This window comes from Petaurus breviceps, unplaced genomic scaffold (assembly GCF_028583685.1).
Source record: "Petaurus breviceps papuanus isolate PSGF00001 unplaced genomic scaffold, PetGlider_PUasm1.0 551, whole genome shotgun sequence".
Taxonomy (NCBI): domain Eukaryota; kingdom Metazoa; phylum Chordata; class Mammalia; order Diprotodontia; family Petauridae; genus Petaurus; species Petaurus breviceps.
The window spans coordinates 42,893,547-42,904,396 of record NW_027186372.1 but is presented as its reverse complement, the minus strand read 5'-3'; the positions used below and the strand labels follow the sequence as shown (position 1 = coordinate 42,904,396).

The window sequence follows — 10,850 nt, the reverse complement described above, 5'->3', positions numbered from 1 at the left end:
CCTTCCTTCCTTCCTTCCTTCCTTCCTTCCTTCCTTCCTTCCTTCCTTCCTTCCTTCCTTCCTCCCTCCCTTCCTTATCCACATCAGATTGCTCAGTTTATTTCTCATGATTGACAAAGACACAGTAGTCTACTCCTCAACAGTCTCTGAATTCCTCTGTTTCTCTTGACTTATTGGCAAAATTGGGTTCACATTGGCACATCCAATATCATATTTCTTTCTGCCATTCTTCCATAGAGGCAACAGGTAGATTCATCTTTGTGACTTTATTCTATGTACACGGATGGATATCTTAACCTGCACTGCTCTTTCTTTTTCTCTCTGGCCCTAGAGAAGTAGGCAACATGGTATAGAGGCAAAAGAATAAAGAGTAGAACTCAAGAAACCCTGATTCGAGTCCCCATGTAGCTTCTAAACTGCTGGATGACCTTGGGCCAGTTACTTAATTCTCTTGAGTAAAATGAGAGGGTTGGATTAGATGCTTTTGAAAAGCCTTCCCAACTCTTTGATAGTTTCTGTGATGCCTCCTCCATTCCCATCCCTGATGAGCATCTCCAACATTCTTCTCCATTAATAATAGTAGTAATATAGCAGAGCAATAAGAGACTATGGTTTGGAGTCAGTCAAATCCTGCTTGCGACACATTAACTGTATGACTAAGGGCAAAGTCACCTGACCTCTCAATGACTTTAGGCAATTCTAAGACCATAAGTCATAGATGAGTTGCTGATATATATATATATATATATCACACACACATATATATACATATGTTACATATATATACATACATATATACACACATATATATATATGTACATATATATATTAGTGGATAGAATTTCTACACTAGGACTTCTGCAAATCAATAAAATCGCAGGTCTGGACAAAAAAAAGAAAGAAAAGTTGAAATTACATAGTAATTTGTGGTTTAAAGGGTATTTTACATTCATTATTTCCTTTGATCTTCAGAACACCCCTATGAGGTAGATGCTACTGGTACTATCTCCATTTACAGAAGATGAAACTGAAATTTATTGAAATTAAGTGATTTCTTCAGTGTCACCTAGCAAGCAAGTGTCTGACATGGCAAGATGTGAACCCAGGTCTTTCTGATGCTATAACTGGTACTATCCACTTATTCCACGTTACCTCTCCAGTTGTGTTTGTCTTTCATTCTTGAAGAGGACCATGACCTCAGGGACATGATGACATGACTTGCAGTTGACTTGGATTTGAGAGAGGCAGGGCTGTGCAAGGTCACCAGCCTCACTGTCTCCTCCAGAGCCATCAGGGTCCAGTGGCCAGATATTCCCAGGGTGACTAGAGACCTCTAAAGTATCCTTTATAAGGATATGTGTTCGTGCCATTTTGATGGAAAGTCCTGGAGTTGAGGGAAGGGGTCTGTTTAGTTCTCTTAATATGGTGTTTAAATTGGTGCTTAAATATTTCTGACAGTGAAAACTGTGTTTGAGAACACACACACAGAGGCACACAGCATACATATATATGGTATACAAATACACACGCACATACATACACACACAAATGTACACAATGTACATGCAGCTTTCTAGAGAAGTCATTTTAAAGGTGCTGTCTCATGACATACACACTCTAAATTGGTTTCCTTTTTTAAATCACTCTTCTGAATAATCTCTGAAGCTGTCCCTGTCTTTTTTCTTCCCATTCTTTATCTCTGTCTCATTGCTAGTGAGGAGAACCCTAATCAGAATCTGACTTCCACCATCATCTAGTCATTCAAACTGGCGCAAGATTATTGCTTGGTGCGTTGGAGTGATTGCCATCTGATAAGACTGGTGTTGATATCCCTTCTTGGTCCCTGAGGGATCACCTTGCATACCTGTGAGTAGCATCCCCTGGAGCAGGAGAGGCAGTCAGACAGACCTCCCAACAGTTCCATAATCAGCAAATGGAAAAGTGGTACTTAAAATGAATTTATTCAGGTGGGAGCCATGTAAGGCATGAAAATAAGGCTCTTGAGTTGCTACACATAAACGAGTGTAAATGAAAAGCTTTTTATTTGGTTTCCGAGCCAGACTTTGAGAAGCCAGTGTGGCCGGGCGGTCTGCAGCCAAATGTTATGGGCAGCAGGTCGGAACAGGGGCCACTTTGAACGGCAAAGAGAGAGAATCTCCCTTGTACAGCTGGAAGAGCCGAAAAGTCAAGGCGTTAGTAAACACAGAACCATGGTGTGGAGGGGCATTTTCCCAAAATGAAGGAGGAAAGAGAAAATTCCAACCTCTAGCTCCCTGTATATTCAAGAAGGAAAATGCTTACGTTAATCCATGTCAGCAACTGCTTCCTCCCGTTGTGTTGCATGTATCCCAAACAGGCTCGTGTTTTATTTTCATGTAACATAGCCGAGTGGGACTAGGGAAAGCTCTCCCAGCGGCTGCTCAGCTGGGCCCCTGCCAGGGCAGTGAGGTAGGATTTGCCTCAATGACTTTACAGTTCAGTCCAAATAAGGAGCAAGGCTGCCCAGCCCAGTGGACAAAGCAGGAGGCCCAAGCCAAAGGACTTTCATGGGGCCAAAGCAGGGCTGCCCTTTCCTTTTTTGTGGCTTGTTTGCTTTGACACTGTCCTCAAACATAAGGTCATTTTATGGCTGATGGTGGCTGGGGGGAGGAGGGTTGCCACAGTGAGGAAGTCACTTTAGGAAGGAAGGAACTAGGCCATGTAGTTCAAATATTGTTGATGGGATATTGAACAGGGGCCCATATCCTAAAGAATTTAAATAGTGCTTCTTTGTGCCCCTATTTGCTTTTCACCTTGGCCCTTTTTGTAATTGAGATGAACATATATTTGTACTTTCCTGTTATTTTTGGTAATATGTATATACTTACATATATGAAATATATCAGCTAATGGGAGTATGTATATTAATTCAAGGGGAAGTCTTATACTGCTTTTTTAGTACAGGAATCTGGAAAGAGCCCTAAACCAACAAGCAGGCATTGGTCAGAGAAGCTGAAGCTCAGAACTCTCCCCACACTTTTAGGATTTGGAACTGGAAGGGAACCTAGATTTTCTGGTCCTACCCCCTTATTTTAAGGATGATTAAACTAAGACCCAAAGAGGTGCAATTGACTTAAAAAATTCAATAAACATTTATGAAATGTCTACTCTGGAAAAGGCATTATACTAGTCCCAGGGGATACAGGAACAAAAATTATATAGTAGGTGCTTAATAAATGTTTGTGTACTTGACTATATTCCAGGCACTGTACTATGTGACAGTGGTACAAAAACAGTTACTGAAACAATTGTTATTTGCAAAAAGCTAACATTCTAATGGTAGACAGGGCACGTCCATGTATAAGTATCTACAGACTAAACATAGAGACTAATAAATACAACACTTTGAAAGTGAGGACAGAACAGCTGATGGAATTAGGAAACTCTTCATGGAGAAGGTGGTGCTTAGGTGTGAAGGAGTAGAAGGGTTCTCTGAGGCAGAGGTGATCAGGGAGTGAATGCCAGGTATGGAAGACACCCAGTGCAAAGTCATGGAGATGGGAGAGTGTGAACATCAGAGAGAAGACTAATTTGTCTGGATTGTAGAGTGTGGTAGAAAAGTGTGATGAGGCTGATAGGATTTAATGCCTTATCGTTTGTTTGACTCCGTGCTTCCCGCAAAGTATGATAAAATAGTCTGTATGTGTTTGCATATACACATATGTATGTTTGCATGGATATAGGAATATCTGATTTATTTCATGCATTAATACATTTACCTAAAGTAGGAAGCAGAGATGGACAGCGAGCTGAGCTCTCAACTGAGTAGTCAAAAGAGAGTAGCTAGGATTGCACTTGGGAAATTGTACAGCACTTTTAATAACCCCAAGCTGCTCCCTGATGCACAGACTCATCTTTGACATACATATTCACCCAGTGTTGCTATATGACTGAGAATCATAGCAATAGCACATTCTCTGGAGAACCAAAATTGTGAGTGACCCAAAGGGCAATGTGGCGACATGAAGGTGGACTGAAGCCTATGACTAGTGATAACTTGCATGCAAGCTGGGGTGTAAAAGATATCATATAGCAAATGTATGAATGGAAAAGGAAGTGAGTCTATCATGTAGGGAGAGTGAGGACAACAGATGAACAGACCCAGTGCTGTGCTAATACATGAAAAAGAAATGCTTTTGCCATGTTAGGTCATTTCTCTTTAGAAGATTTATGCAGGACAAGGACAGAATGAGAGTGTATGAATGAGTTGTAATTTGTACTACTGAAAAAAAGTATTTACATGGATAAGTTCATAGATCCATTGAAGGATGAGGTAGGGGAGTGTAATGGTAATGGGAATTTGAAGATCTTCCCTGCCCCTTAATAGGCATGTAATCACATGGAGTCAATGCGGGGGCTGGGTAAGGTAAGGAGCTTGCTGAAAGGGTAGAACAGGAAGGGTGGAGCAGTAAGGAGCAGGAGAGAGAGCCAGAACTGCTGGGAGCAAGCTTTGTGGAGGCTGAGCAGCTAGGGTGAGTGAGAGAGGGGCATTCTTGCTTAAGGGGGCCTGTTTCGTTTTGAAGCCCTGATGGAGGGAAGGCTTGGGAATGTTGGTGTTCACTGCATTGGTTATGTGTACCAACTTCTTGGTTACTATGATGAATTTGGCAACTTTCTGGTATTTGAATAAATGCTTTGGTTCTGTCCTACATGTGGATAGTCTGTTACATGTTGTGATTCACAACTACACCAGCATATTCATAGCTGCCATGGGCACTGTGAATATTGCATTGACATTATAGGGAGGGAAGGGACACTTTCTTTCTATGTGCTAATAAAGATACACATGCACTTATAATTGTCTTTATGAATACATGACCTCCTTCACATGGCTACTCCCTTCAGTTGTGTAGTTGGAAGTGTCTCCCGTGAGAATGTATCCGTGTCCTTGTCTAAACTATCCATGGGGAGCCTTAACATTGCACGGATGCCACTGGAGTTTGTGGGCAATTTGTCACTTAGCCCTCACCTTGATGTATGGCCGGTCCTGCTCCTTGTCTTTTGTTTTTTCTTTGCTTTTTTTTGGAGGGGGGAAGGTAGGGCAATTGGGGTTCCAAGGTCACAAGGCTAGTTTTTGTGTTAAGTGTCTGAGGCTGGATTTGAACTCAGGTCCTCCTGACTCCAGGGCCAGTGCTCTATTCACTACAACACCTAGCCGCCTCGTCCTTCTCCTTTTCTAATCACAATCTATCTGCTGATGCCTTCTATGCTGCTTCTCCTGGGCAAGTCTTGGTTGGTGGTATACTACAGCTGACTCAGGATCAACCTGTGCCACTCCGTTGCCCTCTTGGCAATCTGTGATGTTTATTCTTTAGCGATAGTGATTTTCCATGGGAGGACTTATAACCATCTAGTGCCACAAGAAGAATATTAATACTGAAAAGACTTTGTTTCATAGAGAAGCTTGGGTCATTAAAAAAAAAATTGTTCAGTTTCCCAAAGGCCATGCCCCCTGCTCTTCTCTTGGACCCAGTATATCGCATCTGTAGCATCTGTGAAAGATATAGATAAATAGATAGATGGACATGCATATAAAGATATATATTTATATATACACACACACATATATATAGGTATATAGATATCTCTATATCTTTCACAGACACATACCTTTCATGGACATATACACACATATATTTATATATATATACATACACGTGTATGATATTATTTATAGAATAAGTATATAGATGAGTAAATGCAAATGTATAGATATATAGCTGTGAAAAATTTATCTACATCTATGTATACAGATAGGACAATTAGGGGACATAGTAGATAGAGTGGTGGGCTTGAAATCAGGAAGACTCATCTTCCTGAGTTCAAATCTGGTCTTGGACACTTACTAGCTATGTGACCCTTAGCAAACCCTGTTTGCCTCAGTTTCCCCATCTGTCAAATGAATTGGACAAGGAAATAACAAACCACTTCAGTATCTTTGCCAAGAAAGCCCAAAATGGTCTCACAAAGATTTGTACATGACTAAAATGATTGAACAACAAAACCATATACCTATAGACAGCTCTAGATAGATAATCTCTAGATTTTTCCGTCTACCTGCATATCATAGTCTTGACAACAAGAATTCTTCTTTGTTTTTCCACTTTGTTTTTCCTAGGTTTGTAGTTGTGCAGAACTCATTTGAATGATTTTGTGGTTCCTTTAAAGAGAGTGCAGTATTCCAGGACTTGATACACTCAACATAATATCATCTGAAATATTCTGGAAAACTTCCCCTCTCTAGAGATTCCTTTTTGTGGTCTGAGCTCTGCATGCTCCGTGACAGTAGCAAACGCCTCTGATGAGCGTGTACCTCTCTGTTTGATGGCTCATTTGTTATTTCATCATGAGACTTTCAGAGCATGCCTTAAGACAGAATCCACATATATCAAGTTGGGAATCACCCATAGTGCTGACGGGTCCCTTATTCGCAGGTTGTCCTCGGGGATGCTGTATCCAGAAAGCCTCTCTCTGTCTTCTCTCCTCTGCCTCTAGTCTTCAAGACATTTGTCTGAACAGACTTCGCTCCCTCAGCCTTTATATCTCACCTTTCCCTTAGATTTTTGTTCCTTTATTTATAATTCTCCACAGGTTGTTTATTTTCATACGATCCCAGATCCAGGTCTTGTCCAGCTTCTTTCTTTAATTTTACAGTTTCTGTTCTGACTCAAGGTCAGGAGAGTTGGTCAAAAGAGAATTGTTACAGGAACTGGGGATGCTTAACCTGAATCTAACAATTAACTGGTGCTGGGCCCAAGGGGATGGGATACTGTGTGCTTACCCTCTCCACTTAGGGTCTCTGCTCCACACCCAGGCCCTTCATCTGGATGGGTTCAACCTTTGGCAGGGGGTCACCTTGAAGAGGGGTCAGATTCCTTTATCTCAGACTCTTTGGTTCATCATACCCTCACCCCTGCACCCAGAGGAAGATGTAGGTTTTGTTCATGTCTAGGGTTCCCCCAAAAAGCGGGAGTAAAAAGATACTTGATGTCCAATGTGGATCAAGTAAGAGATTGGTATTTATCTCCTTTATACAACAAAGGGGCTAAACTCACAAGTTTTTATTGATAGAAAGACAAATAGGATCCAGTAAGTTAACTTATAACTACCGTTATACTCTCTCAGGAGGGTGAATTTTAAACCTTATAAAGCCATTTGTAAGATAGCACATTGTTGCCTTTCACCTTGGTTCTGCACTGTCCTGCCAGATTCCATGTCTACTGGAAAGCCTTCAGTGAGGCCAGGGCTTGGACTCCTTCTCTCATCGATGGCCATATTCTCCAATTCTGAAACTTCCTTTGCCTCTGGTCAACTTCACCTGATGAGTCAGCGACCTTCAAGACTTCTCAAACTCACAAATGTACTCTGAGCCTGGTTGATGTTCAGTCACCTATACTCATGAAGAAACAAAACAGGAATGGCTTCTAGAGCTCTGAGATCCCATGTCAGGTTATCTGAGGCAGGGCATATGAGGAAGAGATGGAATTGCCTTTCACCCCAATTCTTACCAGGCTCTGAGGTTCTTGTTTATGCTCTGGGGATGGGAAGAGAAGAATGGCAGAAGCCCCTTTTAAAGAGTTTGATTAAAGAGTCATCAATCCTTTTTTTTTCAGTGGCTAAAAAGGGTAATGCTTTATCATCCCTTTTATTACTGAGTCATTCATGGTGGGAAGTAGACAGGGTGGCTGGTTTTTTTTTTTAATCTACAGAGAGCGCAAGCACTGAGCTAGCACACACAGTTAGCTGGAATCAGGAAAGTCAACTTTGTAAATACCCTGTTGGATGAAGAAGAAAATACTTAGAAGGATCATAATTGATGGAGTGGCTTAGTACAGAATAGAGAACTCTGAAGACATGGATCCTGTTCTGAGCTCTGCCAGTTACTAGCTGTACTGACCTTGGGTGAGTTGCTGAATTTTTCTGGTCTTCACTTTCCCCATCTGTAGTATAAGTGGGATAAACTAGATGATTCCAAAGTTCCTTCCCAGTCATGTCATGCTGCTTTAAAATATTTGAAAGAACCATCACCTGGAAGAGGGGGATCCAGGGACAAGAACTGGCATTCAGGGAGGAGTGGAAGTTTTGAGGGAGGCAGACTTCAGCTCTCCTCTCTGAATTGTCCAGTAATGGAATTGTGCTGCCTTAATAGGCAGTGAATTTCCCATCCTGGGAAGTATTTAAGCAGAAACTGGATTAATCTAACTTCTTTGGATGATTTTAAGGGGAGTCATCAAATGAGAGGTTGTACCTCTGAGGACCCTTTCAACTCTGAAGATGCTGTGTGTTTGAATGACAAGATCATGGAGTTAGATCTAGAAGGAATCTTAGAGGACATCGAGTCCAACTCTCTTGTCTTACAGAAGGGAGAAAATGAGGCAAGAAAGGTTAAGTGACTTGCCTAGAGTCACATAGCTAGTAAATGACTAAGAAAAGATTTTAATTCAGGTCTTCTTGACTCTAGATTCTTGGTCCTAGTCACTGTTCCATACTTCCTTTCACATCTCAAAACTGTACCAACCATCTAGTGCAGGGATGGAGAACATGTAGCCTTGAGGCCACATGTGGTCCTCTAGGTTCTCAAGAGCGGCCCTTTGGCTGACTCCAAACTTCACAAAACAAATTCCCTCAATAAAAGGATTTGTTCTGTAAAACTGGGACTCAGTCAAAAAGCCACACCCAAGGACCTAGAAGGCCACATGTGGTCTCAAGGCTGCAGGTTCCTCACCCTTGTTGGAGGCAAGCCTAGTAATAAGAACCAAAATGGTAGAAGTACAGAACACAGGGAAGATCCATAGTGATCTATTTCCATATGACACATTCCAGAAGGGGGTTAGCTTGCTTTCTTACCCTAAATCTCTGTGGCAGAGAAATGACTTTGAAAAAAGTCACGAACTCACCATATGACTTTGAGCAAGTCACTTCACTGCTAGGACAATTCATGTTTTACATTTCAGTTCTCATTTTGACTGTTTTCCTTCTTTTCCCCTCTCCTTCCTTCCAGTTTTATTGATGCCTTTTTTTTTTTTTTTTACAGAACAGTCATTTCTGGACATCCACCTTGGTGAGCCTTCTCTTATCACAAAGAAAAGGAGATGAACAAAGTCAGACATAGATATGACATCTGACTGTATATGCAACATTTTGTCCCCTCTGTTTCCCACCTCTTTAATAAAAGGAGGGAGGTACATTTTTTCATTTCTTCAGCTCTTCTAGGGGCCAAGATTGATCATCCAATTACAAAGCATTGTTTATTTTTAAAAATTTTTTATTTTAAATTTAATTTACTTGATTATTTTTTTGGTTTATACTATTGTAGCCACTGTGTATTTTGTTTTATGGATTTAGCTTTCTTCTATCAATTGACATGTCTTCCAAGTTTTATAGAATTCTTTATGTTCATTGTTTCTTACCATTACACTACATTATACAAAAACTTGTTCAGTCATCCCTCAATCAATGGACAATCACTTTGTTGGAACCCACTTCCCTAGGGGTTCTGAGAAAACAGAAAACCCTGACCAGAGAAGGCTGGTCAGCTTGAACAAAACTGATTTCTGGGGTTTTACAGGCAGAGTGATCCTGTTTCTTTAAAAAAAAAAAAAGAAACATGGTTGATTATATATGACCCCTGAAGTAGCTGTGCCTGAGTTTTTACAAGGTTTTGTACACAGAGCCACGGGAGTGCAGTACAGTGTTGTTTCAAGTTGACAGATTCAACCCCTCTCCTTGTAGTACATTTTTCAGAAATCCCAGATGTTTCTGCCACTCTTATTTGACCTAACAGTTGAGGGTGTGTGTGTCTATGTATGTGTGTGTGCATGCATGTGTGTGTATGTGTCCCTGCTTATGCCTCCTGAACAGTTGGGAGCAACCAAATTCCAGCTGAAGCCCTGGGCCGCCCTCGAGCCTGAGGAGTGACTCCAGAGCTCTGCAGCTGCACCTGGTTTAGTTGCCGTGGGGGCTGGGTTGAGGAGGGGGGCCAGGATGAGGGAATGACTAATTCACAGGGGTGTTGGCTGAAACAGCTGTGAGAGTTTGGTCTGCAAGTGAAAAGGCAGGAGTTTCTAAATGGCATTACCGCCCCTAACCTTATTACTTGCTGGTTCCTGTCCTCTGTTTTCCCTCGGGGCCAGGGGTCTTACAGAAAGAGGGGCCCCTCTATTCTCTCACAAGTAGCTCTTCAGGGTCTTGAGGGAAAGGGATGGAAGGAGGATTAATTTGGCTCCCCAGGGCTATGTACTTCCTTAGCCTCACTCAGCAAAAGCAGATATTGTGACCTCTGGTATTCAGGGGCAAACAGCTGACATCTCTAAACATATGGATGGACCAGACCCAGTGTGGGTCCATATGCTGTCAGGCCATGACCCCAGGTGAGGGCTAGACAGGGAACAGACTTATTAGCTATTGAGTAGCCCAGCTTTTGGAAGGGGTTCTGGGATTTAAAGTTTTTAAAATGATTGATATCTTTTGTCTTTATATCATCTTCATCTCTCAGTATATCCCTTCTCCTTCTTTCACTCAGAATTTCAAAGAATAAAAAAGAGGGAAAAAAAAAGCAGTGCAGCAAAATTAACCCTTCAGTTGAGTCCTATAGTGTATGCAATATTCTCTGCATACAAAGAAGAAAGGTTCATTCTCCTATCTTCATGTCCACTGGCTTATATAGTGTTAATTTTCTCCCTTCCCTCCTTTCCTTCCTTCCTTCCTTCCTTCCTTCCTTCCTTCCTTCCTTCCTTCCTTCCTTCCTTCCTTCCTTCCTTCCTTCTTCTTCTTCTTCTTCTTCTTCTTCTTCTTCTTCTTCTTCTTCTTCT

The 10,850-nt window shown here is 41.6% G+C and overlaps 2 long non-coding RNA genes across 2 annotated transcripts in view; one reads left to right on the top strand and one right to left on the bottom strand.

Moving 5' to 3' along the window:
* The window catches only part of LOC138172592 (uncharacterized), a 10,591-nt gene extending 8,152 nt beyond the window's left edge, over positions 1-2,439 (bottom strand). The window contains exons 1-2 of the long non-coding RNA XR_011171169.1: positions 2,302-2,439; positions 1,153-1,384 (exon numbers count right to left, since the gene is read on the bottom strand). This is a non-coding gene — a long non-coding RNA (uncharacterized lncRNA). The remainder of the gene's footprint in view (positions 1-1,152; positions 1,385-2,301) is intronic.
* LOC138172593 (uncharacterized) overlaps positions 1-10,197 on the top strand; it is a 37,787-nt gene extending 27,590 nt beyond the window's left edge. Inside the window, exons 2-3 of the long non-coding RNA XR_011171170.1 lie at positions 7,248-7,941; positions 9,074-10,197. This is a non-coding gene — a long non-coding RNA (uncharacterized lncRNA). The remainder of the gene's footprint in view (positions 1-7,247; positions 7,942-9,073) is intronic.
* Positions 10,198-10,850: the final 653 nt, after the last annotated feature.